General features: G+C 32.4%; 1 long non-coding RNA gene across 7 annotated transcripts; it reads left to right on the plus strand.

The window, feature by feature from the left end:
• LOC132176416 (uncharacterized) lies at positions 1–4,786 on the plus strand. Of its 7 annotated transcripts, XR_015911633.1 has the most exons (5): positions 1–537; positions 1,006–1,103; positions 1,444–1,486; positions 1,621–3,122; positions 4,325–4,786. It is a non-coding gene; the product is annotated as an uncharacterized LOC132176416 (long non-coding RNA). The 7 variants fall into 7 exon arrangements; XR_015911629.1 differs by lacking the exon at positions 1,006–1,103; XR_015911632.1 differs by lacking the exon at positions 1–537 and having other exon boundaries at positions 544–1,103.
• Positions 4,787–8,754: the final 3,968 nt, after the last annotated feature.

The following is an 8,754-nucleotide window of genomic DNA, read 5'->3' on the forward strand; positions in this document are numbered from 1 at the left end:
TTTTCTTCTCTCTGACAACAACCATACCGAAGGACGAATTCTTCTACCTAATGCATCCTCAAATCATGGACCTTGTTTTCATTTCTCTTTTCACCATCTTTGCTTCTACTCCTTTCCTCACATTTTCATGGTTTAGTTGCTTAGAAAGAGAACGATTACAGATAAGATTTGCATCAACTCTTCGACGTCTCTAGAAAAAAGTCCTAACATGCTTCTTCCACCGAAGATGGGTGGCGGAGAGTGACCTATCTCTCTCTCTCAAAACAAAATGGAGCAAAAAGTTTCGCCCATTTGGTTATTTCCCACGTACACGCTTCCCCTTTCTTTGTTTTTTCTTTTCTTCTTCCTCATATCCTTCCCCTTTCTCTTCACACGCACGCATGGCTGGGAGTGAGAGATGCTGAGATTGAGAGAGAAAGAGACGCAGAGTGAGAGGGAGAGAGATGCAAACTGAAGAAGAAGAAGAAGAAGATGAGAGATGCGAACTGAGGGAGAGTAAAGCCAAAAAGGGTATCTCGGCCATGGAAGCAAGAAAAGGTAAACATTTAGCTTTTCCTCTTCAATTTCGTTCTACCCATTGGATTTGAAGCTTGAAATCATGTTGATTTGTAGAAATTTTGTTGGGTCTGAAAATTTTGTGTTTATTATCTCTATCCTGACGTTGAACTCCTGTGTTATCTCCATGTGGTTGGTTTTATGAATAACAATTTATTAAAACAAAAATTTATTGAAAAGACAAGTTTTTAATCTTAGGTATTTTAATGTTTTAGACAATCCAAAAGAAGATCAACTTTAATCTAAGTTTGATGAGCATTTAATCATATAAACCTTCAATATATGTTCATTATAATAATCATCTTATAGATGGTGAACTGTAATGCCTCATTGATGATATTTACTCAGAAACTGAAGCGTCAATGTTCAATTAAGTGCTATTTGTTTTGATAATTTTGGATTTGATGTTTGATTCTTGTGTGTTTGGTGTTGTGTACTATTCTTTAACAGCTAGAAAATATTTCTTTCATGGTACAAAGAGTATGGTTCGATTATCTTGCTTTATAGTTGGAAGCCACTACTCAGTTTAAAAAAGCAATTATCAATAGGTATGGATGAAGCTCACTACACATCTTGATTTTTTTTTTAATAGGTGGTTCCCAATACATCTTTTTAAGGGAGTATCCTCTGAATATTGTTAACAGTTGATATGCATTTCTGTATTTTTGTCTAATTGATGAGGTAATCAAAGCGGGCGTGGTTCCTTGGTTTGTGGAGTTTCTGGGAAGGAATGATCTGCCCAACTTGCAGAAAGACGTCAATATGTAATCGAAATTGTTGGCAAGAGATGTCAATATAACACCAAGAATAAATTTGTAAATATTTTATGCTTTTGTTTTTTACCCTTAGCTCTCTTTTGTTGACTTTCATTTTCTCTTCTACATGCAGAAAGAATCATCAGTGGGACGGGCAACACAATCTGCTGATCTAGGTAATGTAGTGTAATGTGCTTGACCAATTGTCCTCTCTTTATTATTTGTATGAACATTTGTGTGTAAATGTAATGTGAAAGTAAATTATGCCGAATCTGAGTCTACCTGTTTACTGATAACATTATGATAGCAGATTTCAGATGCATGTAGAGTGGTAATTGAGCATGGTGCTGTCTCCTTGTTTGTGCAACTTCTTAGCTTTGCCAGTGATGATATCAGAGAGCAGTTTGTTTCACTTCTCTTGTATAAATTTCAGGAAGTCCTCTGCTTGGCATTATTTATGTTTATGCTTTTTTGTTATCTAATTTGCATTGCTTTTTTTTTTTTTTTTTTTTTTCAATCAAATAATTATGCCCCCTATAACTCTTTTTTATTTTCCATGCTTAGCTTTGGACTTTCATACCTTTATATTCATTCTAAATTCCAAAATATTTCCAAGCTTAATTATCTCCCATAAGATATGTTTTCTTTTTTTGATGTCATTCCTAACATGTGGTTTTATTTTTTTTAATTTTTTTTTTTTTTGGAGAAATCAATGCTACATTAGCAGTGTAGAGGTTTTAATCCATGTCTTGAATTTGATTAGATATTAGATATTGATAGAAAGGAGAAAACATTTTTTTGACTTAAGCATTTTTGTCTAGGAGGAAAAATATCTACTTTTGAACCCTCATTCACTCAAAGAAGATATTGTTTGCTTTGATTTGTTTGGTGATAGTGTTTTGGGGACAACTTGAAGAGAGTAGTGCGGTTTACTTTTGAAATATTTTCTACAACTTTAGTTAGATTTGGCGAGAATGATTTCCTTATATAGAATGTTTCACGACCTGAAAATGTTTGTAATGAGTTTCATGTACAAATTGTTGGAATCGTGGTTCCAAAATGCTGTATTTCTTGACCCACTACTGTTCTATTTTAATGAATTAAACATGCTCCTTGAAACCATCCAATGCTTGGGGGGAGCATATATGAACAAATAAAGAAATAGAATGATGTTTAGATCAATACATAGAGTACCCTTTATTATTATTATTTTTTTTTTGATAAGTAGAGTACCCTTTAATTTAATATACCAATGTGGTGAGCTAGACATCTGCAAATATCATAACAATGTTATTGTCCTCTCTATTCTCTAATAAATTATAAAAATTCCCCTCATCTTCTCCTTGCACTCTCTCTCTTGTTGTGTATGCTTGTGTGTTTATATGCTTTAGGATTTTTTATGTTGTTTAAAATTAGAATCAATAGCAAGGAAGTCAATGAACTGTCTTCTTGGCACTCAATAATTAAATTACTTTTCTATTTGATACTATAATTTTCTTAAAACATTTTGTTTAACAGGGCTTGTTTTTGTTGTTTCTCCTTCTATGGAGATGTGCTGAATGATTTGCACTGTTATTGGGTTTGCTTGTTAACTTTTTTTTTGGCTATTGTCCTCCCATGTTCAGGGATAGTACTTTTGAATATTTTAAGCTTATGTTTATTTTTCATTTCTTTGCATTTATAACTCCTTGCTCCTTTTTTTTTTTTTTTTTTTGTGTGTGGAGGGTGAGTTGATTGAAAGAAACATTTACTACAATGGCTAGACAAGTAATCCACCCATTACAAAGAAGGGAACTTGAATCTCAATCAATAGTAAGATTCCTTCCATCCCTGCATTATCTTCATATTAATTTGATGTTTCTTTTACAGTTCTAGCCTAGATGACTCCAATTGTTGTAGATATATATATATATTCTGACACATCAATATTGTTCTCTATTAAGGTTGTTTTTTTTAAAGAGCCATTTGTTTACTTTAGCTTACATGGTAATCTTATTACTACTAGATACCAACGTTTTTTTTTTTTTTTTTGGGGGGGGGGGTGGGGGTGGGGGTTTATTTTCACTCATATATGGTCACATTTTTGTGTCTTAGTTTTGAAGTATTCGTTGTTCTTAGAATAAAATTTAGAAAAACATTTTTTCTTTGTGGAGAATGGCTTTAATACCCGTTGTAGCTAGATTGGCATTACATAGATGCACTTTTAATTTAAACATTATTTACATGGTTTTGAACCTATTGTTCTGTAGAGTTTCCATGTGTTGCAGATCATTCCCTTATTATTGGATTGTGATGCTTGTACAAAAAAATATCTTAGGTGACATTGGGTTGTCCTTTTTAATGGACTCTTTGTTGGTTTTTTTTTTTTTTTTTTTTGATGAAAAAAGTTTATACCTTGTACAAAAAATATCTTAGCTGACATTGAATTCAAATGTTGTAATTGAAGTCTATTTTTTTGTTTGTTTTCATGACATTATCAATCATTATTGAAATCAAACTATCCAATAGGTCAAATGTGAAATATGGCATTTAAATATAAAGGGTACTTCTTCTTCTTAGATTTTTTTTTTCTTTACTATTTTTACGGTACCGACAAATAGCTTCCACTTCTCATGGAACCTTTGTAACTTTACTTTGTTGTGCAAGTCAAACATTCTAAAACTAATATCAATACTATTTTTCACACTAAGAGTACCCTTGTATCAATTAAAATGCTAAAATTTGAAAGAGAGTAAGAATCATGAAAACATAGCACAATTATATTAAAAGAATAATAAAGGAAATCTCAACTCTTCATAGAAATGAAATTGCATTGTAAATACATTTGTTAAAACAAATGCAGTATTGCTTTCCAAACCTCTAGAATCAGTATACTTTACACTTTTGTAGTATCTCCTTCAATATACCATGAATGTAAGTTAAATATAAGCTAAACAATTTTATCTTTGTTTCATTTTTTTTTCTTATTTTTATGATTCATCAATCTTATCTTATTTTTATTCTGTTATAAATAGGAGGACATTACTAATATACAAAGCCTTGCAAGGCTTTCTTTGGAGCAAGAATTCATTATTCGGTTAAGAGCTACATTGATTGATGGAGGTGGAGGATCACGCCAAAGATTCAACATAACTACCGTTCAAGAGCCATCAAACGAAGATGAATCAATTTCCACAACTCAAAAATTGCTAGCATTATCTACTCCTTTGACCAACTAAATTGCAAAGTGATGTATTTTAAAACAAATTTTAGTATCAAGTAGTGTGCAAGATTAAGACAAAACAAATGCATTTTTGAAACTCATTATGTATTTTGAAACTCATGACAAACTAATTGTAGTAGCTAATAGTTTGCTTGGGTTAAGTTAGTTGCATGCTTTGATGGTGGCATGCTTTTGGTAATATTTATGTACAAGTTATTAGGATTGTTGAAAGGAAAATATAAAAGTAGATATACTATTATGGTGATAATTCATATATGCATGCTTTTAAATTTTTGTTATTCATGGAAACATGATTTATTTTAAACTTTATAGCTTTTCAAGGCCTATGATGCATTATAATAAGAAAACATTTGATTAAATTACAATTTTATGTACCTATAAGTTGGTTGAGATAAAAACATTGAACATGAATGTGCTATATATATATATATATACCCTTTGATTTGAAGTAAGAACATATGTCTACTATGTAAATTAACTCTTTTTTAATATCATATTTACTTAATTTATAATTTTACTTTATTTGTTTAGAAAATTTAATAAATATTTGTTCGATCAATAATTTAGAAATTAAATATATTTTATAATATAGTATATACATATTAATTATAATGTTAACAATTATAGTGATACATAACACAGAAAACCAAGTACGTGCATTGCACGTGCCACCTCCACTAGTTACTAAAAATGCCTTGAGACTTTTTTGATAATGCTAATAATTTTTTGAAAATTTCATTTCCATGTTTACTTATTTTGCAATGTAATTCTTAAAGTTAAAAGTTCTCAATTTATTATATAGAATTTTTTAATTTTACTCGATGTATCCTTCATTAGGATTTTTCTTTAAATTCTCAAAATACTCCCTTTTATTTTTAGAAACAAATACTTAAATTTTTTCTTTAAATCCCACCAAATATAAGAGTCATAAATAACTTCAAGTTTCAAAGCCTATAATTAAAAGGATAAAGCATGTAAATGATCTTCATGTCCCCAAGATGTAGTTTAATTAGTTGTAGACCACGCTTAATGAAGCGGAGATTACTAGTTTGAATTCCTCCCTCCACTTTCGTTGTGTGAACATGTCAAAAAAACAAATGACCTCAATCATATCGTAGCGGATGTCTCCATTGCCATCATACATATCCTTCAACCAAAGAGAATCTAGCTCATAAAAAATAATCATGAATGTGTCCTTCAAAAGAACTTGACGTTTCTCAATATCTATCATCGACTAAACAGCTATAAAACAAAACATGTTTCATAGGTGGAAAATCTATTAGTGTAAACCCACGATTTAATGAATATAAATACACATAGCCAAGGACGAAGGCAAAAATCATTATTGTAGGGGCCAAACTAAAATATGATAAACATAATTTAAAACAAAAATGAAGAATAATCTCTGCAAAAACAACCATTAGAAGCAAAAAAAAATAAGTGTGTAGAGAAAGAAATGTCAGCCCAATTGAATCAAAAAAAAAAAAGGTTCAAAGGTGTGCAAAGAATGATTCTAAGAGTTTATGACAATCTAAATCAGATTTTTGGGTTACCGATAGATATCGACCCATTTATGCTTGTTTGTGTATATATATATATGTCAGTGATTCATCATACTTGGTGCTTTTTTGTCATATATATATAATGTTTATAGGTTTGTAGATTTTTTTTGAAGCAATTATTCATTAAATAAGAGATCAAGAGTATAAAGCTCTTACAAAGAAATATAGCCAAAAGCTATTGTTGAGTAAAACATAAACATAAAAACATAGAGTTCTATCTGTGTACCTTTCTTCTATAACTCACAAATAAGGATATTTGGTAAGTGTTCTATAATGTATAGTGATGTCTCTCACGTACAGATTTTAAAGAACTCAACGGTGGTGTTTTATTACAATAACAAAACACATATGCCCACAACCTAAATGCTCTTTTGATGGAGAATAGAAGAGGGAATTGAGAGAGATTTAGAATTTATGTTTCTAAAATGATTTGAATGAATAATCTGTAGTTTTAACTTCCATCACATGTGTTATTTATAAATAACCAAAAGACACAACTCTTGGTTATGGAAGTTACTAATTCCAAGAGATACAACTCTTGGTTTTCTGTGGACCAACTCTACTGTGTGTATATTGAGGTCCAATTACTATCAGCTATGCAAAGTACAACATCGTAGATACACTAAAAATCTAACAATAAAAAACGTATCTACATTTTCCAATCCAACCCATGTTCACATTTCATTTAAGGGGCAGATCTATTTTGCGCAGACTAGATCTGAATACGAGTAGGTCTTATCCCTAAAGAAAAAAGCTTTATTGACCCGGCCGTGCGACAAACCCCTCACACCAAACCTATCTCTCATCAACTCAAAGGCCATGATAACACAACAAAACAAGAACAAAATAAAGAAAACCAGTATCAATGGCAAGTTCCAGCAAGAAAATGGTAGAGGAAACCCGACGCGTGAGGCTCACCAACAAAGCGCATGAGATCCACACCATCCACGCCCTGGCTCGCACGGACCACATCTGGCACGTGCCTAAAAGAAGAGAGAAAGTCTGGTGTCTACAGGGCATAGTGTGTAGTGACCAAAATAATCAATTAGGCTTAAGACAGCTTAATTAGAGGGTTAACTGGACTTTGGGTCACTAGGGGCACCCGGAAGGGCATTTTTAGAATTTTGGACCTCGAAGCTACAGTGGAAGAACGCTCATGTGGGGGACCACACACGAGCGTTCGCCTGACAACCTTACACGAACGCTTGTGTAGGGACCAAGTTGAGCGCTTGTTGAGCGCTAGTTTTTACCCGCATGTATCACTTGCCACCTGATCCCTTTGAGCAATAGTACACGAGTGCTCGCCCCTTTCTTGTTATTCGCCATTTTGCCCTCAGACTCTTCCCCTATCAATAGAACCTCACCCCATTTCTATTTTTCCCACCCCATAAGCTTAGAAAAACTCTGTCATTTTGGTTTTGTGAGAGTAGTGAGATTTTGTGAGCATTTGGAGGAGTTTGCTTGGAGGACTTACTTGGTTGAGGTAATCCTTGTCGTTTTCTTGTGTTTCATTCTAATAGCTTAAACTTTAATATTGGTTAGTGTTTCCACTTGCGTAGATTAATTTTACTATCTAGAGACGTTGTTATGCTTAGAATAGTGTTAAAAAACCTTTTGATAGCATAAGAGGACGTTAGAAAACTCGAAAAACAAATGGGTTAAATGAGGTTCCCACCTGAACCTCACTAGATGAACGTTCGTCCCCTAGGTTGAGCGCTCGCCCAGGGCTAGTTCAGGGAATGGCCTTTTGACCGAGCATCCAACGACTCTTGTTTTCGAGCCTAGGGTTTATTTTAGTGGACTTAAGACTAATAGAAGGTTTTTCACAGATTTGGAGAGTCTGGAATGGAAGTGTACTCGAAAAATCTAATCGATCCAAGTGAGTTTTAACTCACATAATGCTTGCCATTATTTTCCCACATGTGCACGTCTATTTTGTGTACCAAAACATACACATTTGCAACTCTCATAGAGATATATTTTCTGCTGCACATGAACTCTAGCTTTTGTAAAAAACGTTGTACTTAACATTGTAATGAAAGTGAGACTTATAAAAAGCATGCATGTAAAATATGAATAAGAAAGTCCTTAAAAGGTAACTCAATCGGCTGAGGACCACGCTTCAGTGGTCATTAGTTTGAATCTTCCTCCTCCCTCTTGTGTGGATATGTCAAAATAAATAAATAAATAAAAAACAAAGAAGATAAATTATATCGTATAATATGGTACACCGGTACGTGCGAGATAACGGCCATGGGTTTACTATATATGTTAACTTTATGGTCAAATGTGTGTGTTATTATATATGTTTTGGATCCAATGGTTGTTTCGTGACCGGTGCAACCTTAACAGGTTACTATACATGTTAACTTTATGGTCCAATGGTGTTTATATATATATATATATATATTAAAACAAAAACACACATGCAACATTAAAGAGAATGTCATACTTTTCAGCTTTTTTATTTGGCTACTGTTAATGAGAGATGTCCAAACTCCAAAGTTAATATGTTTTGCGCTATCGTAACCTACAGTAATATTTGAAGGATGATAGTACTATTATTATTTTTTTAATCTAAAAGAACCTTGAAACAACATCATCCTTCCCCTGTTTAAAAAAAAAAAAAAAAAAAAAAAAAAAATTGAAAAATTTCTAA

This window comes from Corylus avellana, chromosome 3, assembly GCF_965113065.1.
Source record: "Corylus avellana chromosome 3, dhCorAvel1.hap1.2, whole genome shotgun sequence".
Taxonomy (NCBI): domain Eukaryota; kingdom Viridiplantae; phylum Streptophyta; class Magnoliopsida; order Fagales; family Betulaceae; genus Corylus; species Corylus avellana.